At 37.5% G+C, this 20,133-nt stretch overlaps 1 long non-coding RNA gene across 1 annotated transcript in view; it reads left to right on the forward strand.

The window, feature by feature from the left end:
* Positions 1 to 20,133, forward strand: part of LOC108707907 — a 231,261-nt gene that overhangs the window by 208,220 nt on the left and 2,908 nt on the right. Inside the window, exon 6 of the long non-coding RNA XR_001934348.2 lies at positions 8,519 to 8,637. This is a non-coding gene — a long non-coding RNA (uncharacterized LOC108707907). The remainder of the gene's footprint in view (positions 1 to 8,518; positions 8,638 to 20,133) is intronic.

Consider the following 20,133-nt stretch of genomic DNA (forward strand, 5'->3'; position numbering starts at 1 on the left):
AAGTAAAAATCTGGATTTTATATACCCTCCATGGAGTGTTTACCAGAACTGTCACTAACTCTTTCTCACCAACATGTCATCTGGTGCATGTGTTGGAAGCCACTTCTAGGATTTCTCTGGTTCCGAGACCCTACAGATCACTAGTCCTAACAATAAAATAGGGAAAAAAGAAAGGTTAGTTTGTCCTTTAGGTTTATCTCCTCCTGATGATCCTTCCACAGTCTCCTCACTGTATATAGAAAATCTCAATCACAAACGTGGACCAGCGCCTAGGGCAACAGAGAGATCAGAAACACAATCTAGGGGTATTACATATATTATTTCCCCGGTAAGGATCCTCCTCACAGTGTACCTTTGGCTCCAGAAAGGGAACATAAAAATTCTATAGTATAATTCTGTTTATTAAAAAAAAAATTCTTTAAAATAATTTTTTTGCACTCAGATTTGCAATGAAGTTTCAGTCACGTGTAGTCACAAGTCCTTATGCAGGTTTAGCGTTCGGAGTGTAGAGAATGGTGATTTCGCCGGCAAGTTAGATTATCCTCTTTTCTCCTCTTGGCTTTCCCCGCAGCTTGTGATGACGTCACTTCCACCTGACACGTTTCGCCGATCCAATCGGCTTCCTCAGAGGCATCTAGAGATCACTAGTCCTAAGCATGTTTGATACTAAAACCAGAGACGGTATTCAAATGTAGGGCCTTCCCATTGTTTACTGGAGCTTTGATAAAAAAAAATGTTTCACCCAATCTTTGTGAGCTGCTTTATAGAAACATTTCTATTAAAGTGAACCTTGTGTTACCTCGGTACCAAGCCACATGTAATCAGTAGTTAATTAAATGTCTTCTTACAATACATGCCCCAGAGCATAACCCTGCACCTGTATATATAACCTTTACCTGCACGCTGGCAAGATAGAATTAAAAATACTATAAAACAAAAATGTAGAATCTAAATCTGTAACTGTACTGTAAGCAACATAGAATTTATGTTGGCGGCAGACACGGGGTTAAATTAACTCACCTTTGGCAGGAATAATTTAAGACGCTTTCACCTGATTATAATTTGTTTATTTCTATCTATGCGTCTAACTAGAGGCCTTTCTTTTTGCCTCTCTTAAAAGGCATTCAGGTTGCTAGGGTCAGCGACCTCATTTATTATTCATTTTGCTTATCTGTTGAGGGCTCTTTACATTCAGCCAGCATTTGATTTTAATTTATAGGGTCAGTGTGGTCAAATCAAACATGTAGATCCCTACACTTCAATCTGGAGAGCAACAAAAAGCAATCATTAAATAAAAAGTCTTTGATGTTGGTGTCTTTATAACATTTAGGGGCCGATTCATCAAGGGTCGAATATCGAGGGTTAATTAACCCTCGATATTCGACTAGGAACTAAAATCCTTCGACTTCGAATATCGAAGTCGAAGGATTTAGCGCAGATAGTTCGATCGTACGATCAAAGGATTATTCCTTCGATCGAACGATTAAATCCTTCTAATCGAACGATTCGAAGGATTTAAATCCAACGATCGAAGGAATATCCTTCGATCAAAAAAACTTAGGAAAGCCTATGGGGACCTTCCCCATAGGCTAACATTGACTTCGGTAGATTTTAGCTGCCGAACTAGGGGGTCGAATTTTTTTTTAAAGAGACAGTACTTCGACTATCGAATGGTCGAATAGTCGACCGATTTTTACTTCGAATCCTTCGATAGTCGTAGTCGAAGGTCGAAGTAGCCCATTCGATGGTCGAAGTAGCCCAAAAAAACTTCGAAATTCGAAGCTTTTTACCTTCGAATCCTTCACTCGAAGTTAATGAATCGGCCCCTGTAAGTTTATTGGAAGTTGAATATTCCCTTTATTTATTGTTTTTCTTTTTTTTGTTTAATTCATCCATGCTATTGGACTTATTTAATCTATTTCAAGCAGGAACATCTCCTATAACATATTTCCTTGGTTTTCATATATAGTAAGTACAGATTGATTATTAAAGAGGTGGTTCACCTTTAATTTAAGTTTTAGAATGTTACAGAATGGCCCATTTTTAGTAATCTTGCAATTAGTGGTAATTTTTATAGATTTTGAATACTTTTTATACCTCTTTCCAGTCTTCAAATAGGGGGTCACTGACCCCAGCAGACAAAAACTACAGGTATGGGATCCGTTATTCCAAAGCCTGTTATCTAGAAAGCTCCAAATTACGGAATGGCTCCCATAGACTCAATTTTATCCAAATAATCCAAATTTTTAAAAAATGATTTCCTCTGTTATAATAAAACAGTATCTTGTACTTTATCCAAACTAAGATATAATTAATCCTTATTGGAAGCAAAAACAGTTTATAAGGTTTATTGGGTTTATTTAATGTTTAAATGATTTTCTAGTAGTATTTATGTGACGATCCAAATTACTGAAAGATCCATTATCTGGAAACCCTCAGGTCCTGAGCATTCTGGATAGTGATGGGCGAATTTATTCGCCAGGCGTGAATTAGTGGCGAAATTCGCGAAACAGCCGCAAAAATTCGCTGGCGAAAATTCGCCGGCGTCAAAAACATTTTTTGGACGCCGACGCATTTTCGACAAAAAAACGCCGGCCTCAAAAAAACAGTTTTGTGAATTTCTATTCAGTCCCTCTACAAAACATATTCCAGTCTCTTATTCAAACCACTGGAAAATAAGATCCTGACAACCAGTTAGTTGCTGAAATACCAGTTACTGACCAAAAAGCGAAGTAACTGAAAAACCATAACAAATAATAACGATTGCACACTGTCCATGTCATACTAAAAGTCAATTTAAAGGTGAGCAACTTCTTTAATAAAGAATTCCAATGTTTCCATGAAAATGTTGGATCCGAATGTCTAAACTGCAGCTGAAATCCGATAACATGATGATTTTGATAAAATCATAAACAGGTGGGGAAATTTTAATGGATTCTGATGAGCCTTGAATATGATATAATGCAATTTGCCAGGTGTCGTCGATAAAAAGATGTTAAAAATTCAAGAGAATTTTGAAATCCTCTAAAAAGAGGAGGGAGGAAATTAGAAAAAATGGTTGAAATAAATATTTTTGCTTAAACAAAGTCCTACAAATCAGAGAAGTTGAAAAAAATCTAAGAAATGTTACATTTTACTTTCCAAGGGTTATCAGTGGTTTTTTAAAATCGTTTTGACCATCCCAGGAAAACCTGGGGATCTTTATGTGTTTCCAGACCTTGAGTACAATTGCTCAGATTTTTATGAAACGGGAAAAGTCTGTGGGAAGATAATGTACTTATTGTATATGTAGTTATGGAATCTTGGCAACCTTAAAGGTCACTTGCATTTACAACCTCAGGCTGAAGCACACAGGAGTTTCCTGTAGGTGGGAACATCAAGAAAGTTTTTACTACGTTACAAATGTCAGAATGTGACAAATTTGGAATATCCCACCAATTGTTAGAGCTCATAGGAACATTATAGTTTAGCTGCTTATGAATGAGAGGAAGTGATACAATGTAGACTTTTTTCTATTGACGGTTGAAGCAAGGTTTATTTGTTATGTAGATGGGCAATACAGTCACATAGTTTTCACCATTAGACATTAGTACATTTAATGGGTCCATTTATCAACATTCTTGTTTTAGAGGTTTGTGAAACCATGAATAAACTTACTTTCTGTAACACATAAATTCCTTTTGATATATTAAACAATCCGATGAATGAAAAAAAAAATGCTGAACAATGCACTAAAAAAAAATCAGAAAATTCAAGTTTTCAGACAATTACTAGCGAATAAAATTGGAAAACCTCTAAAAGTTTGAATGGCTAAAAAAAGGTATATGGGACCTTGACTGCTTTCACTTGGCAAAGTTTTGTGGTGTTTACACTTAATAAATGACAAATTTTAGAGTAATTTAAAAAACTACACATTTTTAAGAAAAATACAATACAAAAAAATCTGAATGGTAATAAATCGACCTGCTATTTGAAAGAAAACAGGGAAACTATGGGAAACAGGAGCAGGTGCAAACTTTTAACTTTTATACACCCCTAGGGTGATGCCATCTATGAGGGGCATTAGCTTGTATTAAAAAGAGGAGTTGAATAAGATAGAATTTCAGTAATCCAGAGATTTAAGTAGATCTGTTTTGGATAAAAAGTTGTGTCAAGGAGCCTATCTCCAGTATGAAAAGTTCAATAATCAAACATTAGCCAATAAGATAAGGGACTGAGAGAGAGAGTTCTAGTTTGAATAACGTCTAAAAGATGAATAGGAGAAGGCCTTCACAGAAAGTTAAGCAACAAAATATATTAATAAAAATAAAAATCCATCCTCAGGAATAATAATAATAATCTCCAGTTGCTAGGGTCAGTGACCCCATCAGCCAGGCTACATTTAAAATTTCAGGCTTGAGAGACAGGCAAAATAAAAAGGTAAATGATTGATACTTAACTTTATTTATACTGTACTTTAAAGAACTTCCCTTTTAAAATTTAAGTGTAATGTCTCCATCACTTCTTTCCCGTGGCATTATCCTTGTGGCTATGAAATATTGGATATACCCTGATTCATTGTGTAAAGAATTACGGATGTAAACCAAAGAATTTGAAGCTCCACTGGTTTCCAATAACTATTACTAATGCTTCAAAACTGGACAGGGGTCCAACTAATCTGTCTGAGCTGTTTCAAACTGTTCCTTTGATCAATGAAGTAATGGCCCTTGACCTCTAAAAGTATCAGTGCCATGGACTGTTCAAGCGCAGAGAAACTGTGGGGGGAAAACAGCGAGCAAACTATGCACATCTCACCACTAGACAACCACAAAATGGCACGGGGGGTTGTCAGTTTTTTACATTTTCCAGAGAGTTTGCTTTCAGTCTATTTTTGAATATTTGCGAAACATATTTCCAAAAATAGTTCCAAAAGGGAATGTTTGCCGTGGCCATCCAGACTGTGAGCAATCTCTGCATCACCCCCAAACATAGATTATTCAGCGGAAGCCAAAGTAACCATACAAAGTACACAACAGAGCAAGAGCTAATTGAAATTCTAGCTCAGGAAGCTGAACGTTAGCCAATGACCAGCCAATTTGCTTTGAATAAACTTCTCCAGCCTGAATGAGGCTACACATTCTCTTAAGCTGAGTGGTATGCAGCGGAATTCTCTAGGCGGCTGGTAAGCTGAGATGCGATATCCCAATGTAATATTTATGTAGAAGCTGAATTTCTTATTAGATGGTTATTAAAAGTCGGATGGAAGAATTAAAACTCTGAACTTTTGGTTCAACAGAGATTTAATTATTAAGCTCCCATATTTATTAAACTTGGGATAACAAAGCTCTAGGAAATGATACCTTCAGCCTAAATGGGTCAGGGTAAGACATTAACATTCAGTTGCAAAGCACAGAGAAGGCCAAGATTGTTTCAACTTCTCATCTGGAATTTTTAATTAGCTAAATAGTAGAAAATTCATGGACATTTCCAGCATTTTGAAATTCCAAGGGAAAGGTATGTTCCTGGAAAAAGATCACAGCGCAGTTGTTTGATGTTCTGTCCCTCGGAATAGGGCATTCCCGTAAGTCTTCCCAATGGCTTCTCTCATAACTCTAGCTGCCTGCCGGGAATGCTAACTGGCTGCCAGCTAAGCAAATGGCTGGCAAACATGGGTGGATTTGTGGATATGATTTAATCAATACTTACTGTAAAGGGATACTGTCATGGGAAAAACATTTTTTTTCAAAACGCATCAGTTAATAGTGCTACTCCAGCAGAATTCTGCACTGAAATCCATTTCTCAAAAGAGCAAACAGATTTTTTTATATTCAATTTTGAATTCTGACGTGGTGCTAGATATTTTGTCAATTTCCCAGTTGCCCCATGTCATGTGACTTGTGCCTGCACTTTAGGAGAGAAATGCTTTCTGGCAGGCTGCTGTTTTTCCTTCTCAATGTAACTGAATGTGTCTCAGTGGGACATGGGTTTTTACTATTGAGTGTTGTTCTTGGATCTACCAGGCAGCTGTTATCTTGTGTTAGGGAGCTGCTATCTCGTTACCTTCCCACTGTTCTTTTGTTTGGCTGCTGGGGGGGAAAGGGAGGGGTGATATCACTCCAACTTGCAGTACAACAGTAAAGAGTGATTGAAGTTTATCAGAGCACAAGTCACATGACTTGGGGCAGCTGGGAAATTGACAAAATGTCTAGCCCCATGTCAGATTTCAAAATTGAATATAAAAAAATCTGTTTGCTCTTTTGAGAAATGGATTTCAGTGCAGAATTCTGCTAGAGTAGCACTATTAACTGATTCATTTTGAAAAAAAAAATTTTTCCCATGACAGTATCCCTTTAAAGCTACATAATGATACTGTATTTAAAAACATGGAATGATGAGCATGTGCAGATGTAGCCATTGTTTGGAATTACCTCCACACCTTTTAATTGGTGTGCTTTATTATATACTGAATTTGAAAATCTGAAATGCTTTCTGCTTCTTTATGACAGTAGAATAATGTCATTTTAATTTTTGATATATTTTAATTAATTCTGTCAATACTATGAGACAGTGCTGAAGAGGTAGAAATGAAGAGTACAGATAAGTGATTATAACAGATGCTCTACATTCCTATTGCTAAATGACACAGAATGGTAGAATCTCTTGGGGAGGGGTCAATTTATTGTGCACCCTTGGTGATCCTATTGGTTCTTTTCTTGTCAGCACTGGACCGCCATACTCTTCAATTGCTTTGGTATCCTCTATGCCACCCTGTGAGTCCATGTGCGGTACAGAACTTATTTGCCGATTTCTGTACTGCCCATACTCAACAAAGAGGATCTGGGGCCCAAGAAAAGTATGACGGAGGGGTGCTCTTGAGAAAAGTAGCCTGGGCCAATGCATTATTTGGAAGAAGAGAAGAGGCTCTGAAGCAAGCATACCGAATCACTGAGGCGAGGGCACATAGCACCCGCCAGCGATTCATCATCTTTTCCTTTAAAGGGTTTTTCAACCCAAAAATAAAATGTTACCTTATGAAAACAATAGTATTCCAAGCAATGTTTCAGTGTTCATTGTAATGTAAGTACAGTCATATTCAGACATGTCCACAGTTGAAGAATTCAAATAATATAGCAAGTAGCCAACCTTGCACTGGGCAGGCTCTTCAGCTAGTATTCCTCTACAAAACTGCAACTCAATATGTTTTGTTCACTGCATATTTTGAGTTGATGTAAATGTTCAGATGATTGTGTCTATGGGCCATGTACACAAATTATTATATTGTTCCCTGAAGGCAAATGAATTTGAGTTTGTTGATTTGATGTGTCTTTATGATGCAAAGATCTGCCTTGCACAAACCTTGCAACCTCCAGTCTTGCAGCACGTTGCTCTTACCTATTATGAGTCCTACAGGATGTATGTGGAATGGTCCATTTGTTAAGGGGAGCTATATTTGTTAATAAGAAAAGCCCCTACCTACTACCCTAGATAGTCCCCCTCCCTGCTACCCCCTTGCATAGTTGATTACCCCTGAAAGCGCCCCTAACATAGTACTCATGTATCGGTGCAGAGTAAGCGCAGCTGAGCTCATGGGCACCATCTTCTGGATCTTCAATATTCTTCCTTAAAAGGCATGTAAAGTCTAAAATAGAATAAGGCTAGAAATGCTGTATTTTGTATACTAAATATAAACATGAACTTACTGCACCACAAGCCTAATCAAACAAATACTTTATGCTTTCAAACTTGGCTACAGGGGGTCACCATCTTGTAACTTTGTTAAACATCTTTGCAAGACTAAGACTGTGCACATGCTCAGTGTGGTCTGGGCTGCTTAGGGATCATCATAGACAAAGCTGCTTGAGTTCTGCATGGCTGGGAAGTAAGGCGGGGGCTCCCCCTGCTGTACATAAGTATGATTGTTTCCCTGCTCAGCAGTTAGGGACAATCTGACAATTCCTATCCACAGCAGTAAATGAAGGGCGAATTTCACTGCATACAGTCAGGTTTCTTATAAAAACGGTACACATAAATTAAAGTATATTGGAGATAGGTTTCTTTTTCATTAAAGAAAGTAAAAATGGGATTTTATTTTTTACCTTTACATGCCCTTTAAGTGAACGCCGTATTGGTGCATGCGTAGTTGCAGCAGTCTTACGGTCTGTAGCAACTGCGCATGTGCCAGAAATTGCCGAATCAAAGGAAAGAGGACCAAAAGAGCCGGAAGATGGTGCCCATGAACTCCGTCACGCTCTCTCTGCACTGATACATGAGTACTGTGTTAGGGGCACTTTTAGGGGTAATCAACTATGCAGGGGAAGCAGGTAGGGGGGACTATCTAGGGTAGTAGGTAGAGGCTTTTCTTATTGGGGGTTTAGTTCTCCTTTAATTGCATGCAGTAGACACAGAAAATGCTTCTGCAGTGTTAGAAATGGTCGTACATTAGCTTCATACTTTTAAATGGTCAATACCATAGTTACTGTTTACAGTATATGGGGTTTTTTTCTGAATGTCAGTTAATATGTTGTTTTATGTTTTCTAGATTCCCGGCTTTTGCTTCATGTTGCCGTAGATACAACCAGTGTAAGAAAGTTTCAAGATGGCATCAAGTTAGCAAGTGTAACCCCCAATGAGGAGTACTCAGGCATTTATGCTTTTGAGGTAAGACGCTTAATTGTTAAGATTAAATAATAATGGGTAGTAGTGTAGCTTGTTGAATGCAATGTAACACATAGATAATGCCTTTGTGTGCTTGTTTGTACTACCATTGTGACATTGGAACTGGGAAGTTTGTACTTTATTTAAAATGAAAGCATGGGCCTTCATCACATTTATCAAAACCAACCTCAAGTGTCAAAACCAACCTCTGAGCATCCTTGCTCCATAATCTCTAGGGCTTGCAATTGTGTTACAGTGGATTTTGGTTTCTTGATGGCAAAATACTTCCGCATTATGTGATTGTGTCTGTGGATGAAGTCAACACACTATATTTATTGATTCATGTAATGGATCTGGTCTGTCTATGATGTTTGGAGATACGCTGACTCATTTACCAACACTGGGCAAATTTGCAACTGGGCAGTAACCCATGACAACTAATAACATTTTTGCTTTTATTGTTCCAATTGAAGCCGGCTGAACAAAGCTAATCACTGATTGGTTGTTATTGGTTAATGCCTAGGTGCAATAAATAAATGAGCAGGACAGTGTTAGCAGCTGCACACTGCTAATGCTACTTTTTCAAGTACAATGGATTAATAATATTGTTAATAGTGATGTTTATGAGCTGAGTAAGCATATGTTGCAGCATATGGGGACCCTTTACTCAAATATAAGGAAATCTCCAATTAATTATGTGAACATAAACCACAAGGCTGTGTGCTTTAATGCTGGTCAGAGGTCTATGCTATGAAGTATTTCATACCTTACTTATATTTCATACTATGGGGTTCAAATGTGATTCTGAGGGAAACTTCAGCTTTTGCACACATGGAATGTTGTAGGAGTTCTGCTGCTACGTGAACACATTGGTTGTTTTTGCACCTTTTATGGCCAGCTTAGCCAGTTGATAGCGACTAAGCAAGAATGGGCAGGTTATATTATATTTACAGCTTTCTGCAACCAGAGAAAATGTCAAATATAATATACTAATATACCCAACACATATATGTTGAGGTACAGTTGTGTGCACATAAAAGCTACTGTACATGAAGGGTACATGTCAAATGCCTTTTAAGTGAACCTTATAGTTACAAACCAGGTTTTGGTGATAGACCTTAACATGTGCAGTGTTTGCTGCCTAATATATTAATATTTTTTTCTCTCAGCTGCTGGGAACGAGGGATACTTCATTTTGGGTGTTCTCTTGTTTTCTGTTGATTCTAACAAACAAAAACAATTACAGGCGCTACATAGTTTTCCGAGGTTTTCTTGTGAATCCATGGCAAAGAGGTGCTAATTAATTCAATTTAATGACATAAATCAACAAAACAAACAATTATTAAAAATGAGTGATTCACCAATATCTGTTTGCATTTGCCGTTGTTGTATGCTGTATTAGTAACAAAATAAAAGAAAATGAGTAATGAAATGAGTAATGGTGAGTCATGTTGACAGTTTTAATCCTCAATATATTTGCATTTGGGTTTTCTTTCCACTTCATGGTTGTATATCATAACGTAGACTATAATGGTGTTGATTTTGAGAAAACATTTATGTTATAATGTGAAGGCCTTTGCTAACATGGACTAGAACACATCTAGCCCTCGCACACCCTTGCCTCTTTCCCCTTTGCTAACATAGGACATAAATGACAGAAGTGCACTCACCCGTTGCAACCATTTGGGTCTTTGCTTTCATTTTCTAACTTATTAGACACTGCTCAAAACTGGTTGTTGATTGGTTGCTATTGGTAACTGCACTTGTGTAGTTTAGCACCTGTGTTTGTAAATCAGCCCAGAGGTCTCGGTTTCTCCATTTTGACAAGATGGTTCTGCTTGGAACAAAGTTTTTTAGCATGAAAAAACCTTCTGGATGCTACAATCCCTTTCTCCTCCCACAGAACACAGTGAACTCTCACACGTCTAACTCTACTCATCTGCAAGACCCACTAGAATCTTTTTTCTATAACAATAACCCTACAGAAACCACCATTACAAAAGCAGTCTGCTTGCTGCTAAATCCAAAGGCCACTATTCCCTCTTATTGCTGCACAACCTTTCTGCAGTCTTTGACACTGCTGATCATTTGTTACTTACTATTGTGTCTTCATTGAGGTTCAAGAAATGTCTTGGATCCCGGCCTATCTCTCTCTTTCATTTGTGTCTTCTATTCTGCTCTACTGTCTCACCTGAAGTACCTCGAGGATCCCTCCTTTTCTCAGTCTACACTACAGACTTATACATCTGTCATCAACCTATTTGGGTTTAAGTATCTGTTATATGCAGAATATACTCAATGTACCTCTCCTATTCATGTCCTTTCATTGTCTAAAAATGAATTATGGACAAAACTGTTATCTTCCCATACCCCACTATTCTTCTGCCCTCTTATTCATTCCCCACATCTAAATTCTAACAAAATCCTTCCATTTTCACCTAAGCAATATTCTCTACCAGTCCCTGCCATACACAGAATTTGTACTCAACAATGTCAAACCACCATACTTTGTTTCTCTAATTACCAATGAAACCCCAGATGTAACCTTCAGTATGAATATGACTTCCTTCTCTTCTACTATCACTCATTACTTCTTCATACTTCTCTATCCATACATTTCTTCCAAGTCTTCAAACATTAACATAAGACCCACCTTTTAATTTAAGCCTACAAGTTTAGCCCTCAGCTATTTAACCACCTTCCTGACCCTCTTAATATTTGCTCACACACAAAACACTGGTTTTCTATTTTTCTCTTTGTACTCACCACTAATTTCTTGACCAACAGGACCTTAATTACCATCCCGGTCATCCTCACCATATGTTTCACTGATTCGCCCTTTTGGATTGTGTGCATTCATGAGCAGGGCTCTTCTCCTACTCTCTCATAACAATACCAGTTGTAACCATTCAAGTGAAATGTGCACTTCTTTATGCGCAAACTATTATGGTTTGTATATGTTTCCCTTTACTCTTTAAAGCACTGCAGGGGAAGATATAAATTATAAATAATAATAATTGACAAGGCACAGAGCCAAAGGCAAAGCTTTAGATGGGTTTCCTTGTTCTGTTCTTCTTCTACTTGGCTAGCCTTTAATCATTTAGATCAACAAGTTATACAACAAGAACATTTGCTATACTTTTGAAAAGAACGATCAGTATAATGTCAGGGGGTTGCATTAACACCCTCTTCAAGGACTCTGCTTTGAAACTTTCACAGTGAGAAATACACACTTTAAAATTAGCATCAGTAGAAATGTTTTGGTTGCTGTGATTATTGCGGTTCACTAATCTGTAAAAATAATAGATGAGCGGCTTCACTATAGAACAGGGAAATAGATAGTTGTCTTGACTATTATGTGCACTGTTGCACCATAGGTATTTATTTGCCTGGTCCCAGCAGGCCATTCTGTCTCTTTCATTCTAGCACCATGTTGATTTCTACATGTTTGTATCTAGAACGGTGTCAGTGCCATCCATTTTTGATTAATTTGCTATTTCCCTTGTGCTTGATTGTAACTAAAATGGCAGAAGCCCATGCTGATGGTAAAATAATCCAATTGGATCTTGTTAGTGTTTAAATGTTGTTTAGTGCTCCAAATTACAGAAAGCTCCCCTATCCAGTAAATCCAAAACACTGTACCAAGCATTCCTGATTACAGATTCCATGCCCTGCATTCTTCTTCTTGGCTCTTTCCATCTTTCAAATGGGGGGTGACTGACCACATCTAAAAACAAATGCTCTGTAAGGCTACAAATGTATTGTTATTGCTACTTTTTATTACTCGTCTTTCTATTCAGGCCTCTCCTATTCATATTCCAGTCACTTATTCAAATCGGTGCATGGTTCTAGTAATTTTGATCCTAGCAACCAAATTGCTGAAATTGCAAACTGGAGAGCTGCCAATCAAAAAGCAAAATAACTCAAAAACCCCAAATAATAACATCATAATGCATCATAATAAAGGTGTTAAACCTCTTTAACAATATTTTTCTGTGTCACATACAGTAGCTTGAACATCATTTCCCAGCTCCAAGTTCTCAGTCACTCTAGTAGCTGATATTTTGTACACTTTTTGTCATATGACGCTTTAGAGCTAGTATCTACCATCCATCTATCCATTAGCTTCTTTCATCACCCTTCAGCCTTATTCGTCTTGGTGAGTGCTGATCATTGTGCAGGTAATCTTAAAAGTAAGCCTGGGCACATACTACAGATGGCTTTTCTTAGAATTGTGTGTTTATTATATATAGTGTTACACAAAACCATGATGAAGTACTGTATGTTGACTAGTCATGTCAACTTTGTTTTTGACAGTTTTTTTAACTTTTCAACATTTTTTGTTTGCATTTAACCATTCATGTCCCATTTGATTTGTTGTATGCATATGTCCCTGACAATATACTAATATAATATATGCCTTATGCTGTATACAAAGCATGGCTTCAACAATTAGGGTTGTTTATTAAGGTTCGAGATGTGTTTTCCATGAAAATTCAAGTTTTCAAGGTTATTTTTTTGTCAAAATTCACATTTTGTTTTCGTTTTTTTTTTTGTTTTTTTAAAAACTAGAATTTTTCTAAATTTATTATACCCTGAACCTGGAAATAACTTGAATTTGAAAATACACCATCTAAAACCTGTCGAGGTCATGTAGAAGTCAATGGCAGAGGTCCCTTGAACTATTTGAAGATGTTAATAGCCTTCACGATGTTCAAATTTTTTCTAGAGGGTTTTCCCGAAAACTAAATTTTGTTGATTCAAGGTTTTTTTCACAACTCGAACTTGCTGAATCGGCTTTTTTCCTTTCGTGTGTTATTTAAATAAGAAACCATTCGAGTTGTGAATTCATTCGGTTCATTCAATGTTGAAAAAACTCTTAACATCCAACCTTTGATAAACAACCCCTTTAAAGGCCTATTTAATAAATCTCACATTTTTCTGGTCCAGTTTTAAAGGGGAAAGTCTCATTTTTAGATATGTAAAAAACATTTACAGCATAGTTCTTTAGAGTTGCAAGCAAATATTTGGTCCCCCACACCCCTTATCCCAATTTTGGGATATCAAGACCCCTTTTCACTCTATTGGCCCGGCTGCTTCTATGTTTACGATCCATTGCTATAGAGTTATGTAGGGAAGATCCAGGATTCGGCCGAACCCTTCTGCCAGGCTGAACGAACCCTAATTTGCATATACAAATGGAATCTCATGACTTTTTGTCACTAAACAAGGAAGTTAAAAATGTTTTCCCCTTCCCACCCCTAATTTGCATATGCAAATCCAGATATGGTTCGGTATTCAGTCAAATCTTTTGCGATGGATTTGGGGGTTTTGGCGAATCCAAAACAGTGGATTTGGTGCATCCCTAGTTTTCAGTCTCCTTTGCTTTTTTAGCAAACAAAGCCTGATGGATGTACAGGGATCAAGAGTCCCACAAATACATGAATAAAAAAGATACCACATTTCCCTAATCAATTCTGGATCTTGATGGGAGCAAATCGACAATATTTCATGGAATTTCTCAGGATGTGAAAGATAGCTTAGAAAACCATCACATCATCTGTATTTGTCAATCTCCAGGCCTTCTAATTATATGGAGGGGATTGTAGTCTGTATGCTTGGCAAAATAACTAACATTCCCATAAGTCAGCTGTATAAAAGGCCTGCTGAATTTGCATGTCCCTACAAAGAACACTTTGTGCTGCTAGAATGATGTTTCGAGACTTCTGGAACAATCTCTCAAGTCTGTTTATTGCCTGTGGGTGACTTTCAGAATGACATTTTGCAATGTTTATAAACATATGAAGAAATTTCGTTAAGCTATGAAACTTTTTTTTCTGCATTTGCATATTTTTTTGTTATATAGGGACACAAGGACAATGTACAGCTTGGCACAAACAAGCCATGAAACTTAGTCATGAGGGGTTTTGTGAAGTTTGAGCTTTATGAAAGTGTTTATAGCTCCTAAGTATAGAATGAAGAAGGGAACATTGGGGGCACATCCTTTTCCATTCAGAGTTGGCAATGAGAGGCAGAAATATAAAGGCTGGGAATTGAAATACATAATTGTGTTTCTCACATTGAAAGACCATCCTGGCTTTTTAAAATGAGCTTGCAAGTCTGGTGGGTAGCAGTAACATAAAGATGAACTAAATAAGCCTGGTTCTTTTAACCAGCCCCCACCTGTTCCCCATTAACCCAAATGATAAGGAGTAAAGGGTATCCCTGTACCTGCTGTGCAGAAGGGTTGGCAGCCACATTGTTTGACCAGGTCTTATCCAATCCCACCCTCAACAGTGCTGATTGGAAGCCATACACAGTGAGTGCGTTTTATATATAGATATATATATATATATATATATATATATATATATATATATATATATATTTATGCACACTTTCATAATGCTTAGGTGCTTACCTTTTAGGATAGTACTAAAAGTACTATTTACCATTTATAAAGTGGGCAAATTTGCACCTGGGTAGTAACCCACAACAACCAATCAGATAATTGCTTTCAGCAAAGCAGCTCCCAACAATGAGTAAATCAACATAAATGCATATAAATATAAATTAGTATAATATAAAGAGAGTGACCTTCTGACAAAGCAAAAAAGGGGGGTTGTGGAAGCACTCCAAGTAAAACATATATAAATACAATGGAAGTGCAACTAGTTTGCCCATATTAGATACAAGCATACAAAAAAAGAGTGGATTGATCAGTGCACTATGGTATCTATACAATTGCATGTATGTTAAAAAAAAACAGGGTTTTTTGTTACAAAGTTATGATCATAAAATTGGTAAGCCACCATACCACGTCAAGGAAAGCCCATATGGTTGTCCCTAACTATTTACCTTCAGGTCATAGAATTCAGCTATCTGGCACCTCAGCATTTCTGGGCGTTTGCCTTGATGTGGTATTGTGGCTTACCAATTTTATTAACTTTTTAACTAAAAACCCCTGGTTTTGTAAATATATGCACTTATAAATACTAGATAACTTATGAAACAGGGGACCAGGAAATGTGATCTCTCTTTTTATCCCTCTCTTTTTCGATCTACTGAGAACAATTGCAATTATTTTTGAACTTGTATTATTTGTGGTCTTTTAATTATTTATTGAGCTGCAACCTCCTACTAACTAGTCACCCAGACTTCCAACTCTCTCCCCTACAATTAGTTTTAAATGATGCTAGAATCATCCCGCACCTGTTTAAAATCATGGCTGCTGGTTCTCGATAGATTTTCTTTCCATCAATATTCCTGGTTGTCTCTTGCTTCTTTTACAGCCACAGTCTTTTCAAAGCATCCACACCCACTGACCTCTTATCAGAAACAATTATCTTGCTGCTCCTTCACTCTGGAATCCCAATCCCTGAATTCCTTCATAACAAACACTCCCAAACTCACATCCTACCTACCTTGTGAGTCTAGTGTTGGCACCAGTGTCTCAAACTTTTGCTCTCCTATTTGTGCCAGTATATTTTCCACCCACTTAGATTGAAAGAGCTAAGCTTCACAAACAACTGTCCTTATACTGGCTCATTATCTTGAACCCTAAATCAACTCCTTCTCTATACGAAAAAAAATCAATAATGACTTAATATAATGAAAGATTTGCCAAACCCTTTAATCACAGGAATGCACCTTGGCACAGCGCAGGGAACAAATATACCACACTTATTTATTATATTTATCACAATTGCAACTTTAAAGTAATATATAAGTTTTTGTCATGGGGGTAGAGTGTCTTCCAACTTTATATTGTCTGACATTATAACAGAGTCTTTAACCATAAGATATTGTTCTTATGGCAGTAATGTGTTTCCTACAATTTCTAAAAAGGTCTTATTGCAAAAAAAATGGGTATGTTTAAATTACACATTCCTCTTGCTCAGCCTAAAAAGAAAACATTTGAAGAGACACGCCATTTATTGATCTTCCTGTGCTACTTTTTTTTTTTAAGTCTCTGGTGTGTTTCTTGGCTTTATTTGCATATACAAAAAGCTCGCTCTTCAATCCAAGGGATTGGGCATTTTCAATTTCTGTCATCAGCTGGGATCTCCATGGTGGATATAATGGGAGTAATATGGAGCTGTGCCTCTGACTATGCTTTCAAATATTTAAAAATCCAATGCCTAGATCTAGCTACTGTATTCTGCCTGTAGTTTTATTCTGACTTCAGTATGACCAGTAATCAGATGGATTATCTGCTATAGGTGTATAGTGCTTTGATGCCCAAAATTGCAGGTACTAGAAAATAGATATCACCGGAGTCATGTAACCTGGAATGTGACCTCATTCCCTTTTTATAGTCTCATTTAGGGCCGGAACTAGGGGTAGGCAGAAGAGGCATGTGCCTAGGGTGCAATGAAAGTGGGGGCACCAAGCCTCTTATTTCGACCCCTGTGCGAGCTCCGCCCTGTGTCTACATCAATACATTGGGTATGCGTGTGTATGCACCGGGGTGGAGGCTAAGTGTCCGGGCAGGTTGCATTGCATGCCCGGACTGATTGGCCCGAGCCTGGTCTCACTATATATTGTGTATATATATATCTGGGGTTTTTTCTTTCCTAGATTTGTATCTTCATACCTGTAAAGGTCCCCATAGACGCAAAGATTTTTCTTTAATGACCGATTTTAGCGCCATCCAACCAATCTGTCAAATTATTGTGAGGTTCGTGGGTAATGATTTTTCATCCGACATCGGTCAGAAAATTGATCAGCCAGGTTAGAAAATTTTCACAGTGAAATGTATCCATTGTCCAATTGTTTGCAGGGCCAAGCAGGCAGCTCCCCTCGGTTTTCCTGGCCTCAACGAGACAACAGTGCTTGAAATGGTCTTTTTAGTTGAAGGACAAATCGTACATTTAAACAATCGTTTCAAGATATCCTTGGTCTACTGATAATGAAAAGAGCTTTTAAAAATCTTTACATCTATGGCCAGCTTAAGTCTACAAAAAATCATTTAAACACAAATAAACCCAACAGGCTGCTTTTGCCTCCAATAAGTATTAATTATATATAAATGTATTTTATTATTACAGAGAAAAAGCTAATTATTTTTAACAGTTTCAATTATTTGGATAAAATGAAGTTTATCGGAGCTTTCTGGATAAGGTCTTTCCAACGGATCCCATACCTGTATATGTAAATGTAAATGTTCTCTATTGAATAGAGCTCTCATAAATGAAGTTAAGTGATATTATACGCAAGGGTTAATGACTGTACAAGACTTGTGCAAGACTCATGTTAGACCTTCAGATCAAATGCATGCTAGAAAAGGTAATTTAGTTGATTGATTACAACATCTCTTTGCAGACGAATATTGATATAATGCAGTTGACCATCTCTCCCGGGTCCCCAAGTCCCCATCAAGCAAAACCACAAATGTCTTACAAAAAACAAGATTTTCCAGAATTTTTTCTTTCCAATTCATCTTTTTTTTAGCAAGTTTTTAGATGAATATATTAATATGTTCTAAATGAGAACATTAAGGCTATACCTAAAATCCATAGCTCTTTTTTTGCCATTAAAAGGTCAGGATCACTCTGTAACCGTTTTCTTCTACAAGACAGTCTTTAACCATTGGTGTGAAGGCTGGAGAGGGTGAGACTGAAGACTTGGGATGAATAGAGACGAGGTTAATATTTGCATTGGCTGCTTCTGATTCGCAGAGCAGATTAAAGCTCTTCTCAGAGGCAGAGCAACCTAACTATACTGGTAGGCAGTTCTTACTCTCTTCTCTCTCTCTTCTTTCCTCTCCTTTCTCTCTCTCTCTCTATCCTTTTGTGTCTTATCTGATAACTATAGTAGAACGTGTCCATGGTATTTATTTAACCTGAGCCTTGTGGATAAGATTATAGGGGGGTGGTGGCAGGCACACTGGAGCAGCAAAATGAGTCTGAGCAAAGGAGATGACATTCTGTAATGTACTTTTTGTCCAATCTGCCATCGGTTTCATTATATTAATGGCAATAAGCATTGAATGTTTCATTATGCATGTGATCATCTTTCATCGTTGGACAATTAAGGCTGTTGTGATTGTCGTCCTTCCTCCCCTTCATTTAAGATTTCTCTCTTTTTTTTCTTCCTCTGTTGACATGAATATACTCACTGCGCCATTCTTATTTTGTTCTTCTATCTTCCATGGCTTTGTGTGTTGGTGTGTTGGGTTGAGGGAACTTGCAGATATCTGTGAGAATACAAAGATGTTCCAAGTCATTTGTGAGATGCTTTACTTACTTTCCAGACACATTTAGGTATGTAGTCTGCTCCTTATGGAAGGGCTGCGTTGGTGCAGTGCATTCTGGGACACTTCTATAAAAAGTAAGCCTGGCATGTGCACACTACGGCAACGATTTAGATTTCCTAATGTGATTTCATATGCCCTTTCTCCTTTAATTCCCCCAATACCAATATTAATGCGCTGGAATGAAAGGCATTGTCTGTTTGAGTACAGCAGCTCAGAAATACGTCTCCAATTGGCTACGGTGTGTCACATAACAAAGGATCAAGACCGGTGGCTGTGCTTTACATTGTTTTATTAAAGAAAATGTGGACACATGCTGAAAGATTCCATCCAAATATTTGCATTCCTATGTTTTATTTATGTGTCTTATGCTAAAAAGAAATGCATGCATTTCAAGGAAGAACTGTCACAGGGACTTGATTAACCTCTCGGAATCAAGGTTTTGAAATCGTATTAGGCACCCGTGCAGTTAAACTGATGAAAAACATTGGTCTTCCTGGATACTAATATTGTCTTTTGAGTTCAGCCACAAAAAAAAGTATAAATAAAATAAACATAAATATATTAGGATTTTTTTACTTTGCCCAACAGAGAACTTTTATTTACGAAAACAATGGGCTTATCAGGACTGCGCAGGAGCTTTACTCTAGGAAAGCATTGTTTCCATAGGCATTTGCTCAGTGAGGAGGAAGAGAAGAAAAGAAGGCGTAGAATAAACTCTAGGACTGTAAAAGAATTGTTGGCATTATTTTCCCTGGCGTCACGTGTGTACTTGGATGGTTTGCTATTCTTCAGACAGAGAAACAAGGATGAAAGTCTGTATGTCAGAGCTTGGGCTTTTTAACCACCGCATTTAAAGATCTTTCCTATTGATTTGGGGGGAAAGGGTGGGGAAGAAGCCGACTTCAGGGTGAAAGAAAGACCGGCTTAATGAAAGGTATTTTTATTTTGTTTTTTTTGTGTGTGTGTGCTAAAAAGATGTGCAATAAAGAGAAGATAGAATTAGCAGAAGTAAGGGAGGTAAAGGCATAAGAAGATAATGCTGGATGATAAGAAGGCAGTTAGTATGAGCTCTCAGGTCTTTTGTGTTTTCTTCTTTTTTTTTTTTCATTTTCCCCACCCCGACGTCTGACCTGCAAGGACTGGGATGTCAGCATCATGCAAATGCTGCAGTCTTGCAGGTCCAAAAGAGGGTGGATACTAGAGAGTGTGTTAATGTTAATGATGAGTGCAGAGAAAATACC

This window comes from Xenopus laevis, chromosome 2L, assembly GCF_017654675.1.
Source record: "Xenopus laevis strain J_2021 chromosome 2L, Xenopus_laevis_v10.1, whole genome shotgun sequence".
Lineage (NCBI taxonomy): Eukaryota > Metazoa > Chordata > Amphibia > Anura > Pipidae > Xenopus > Xenopus laevis.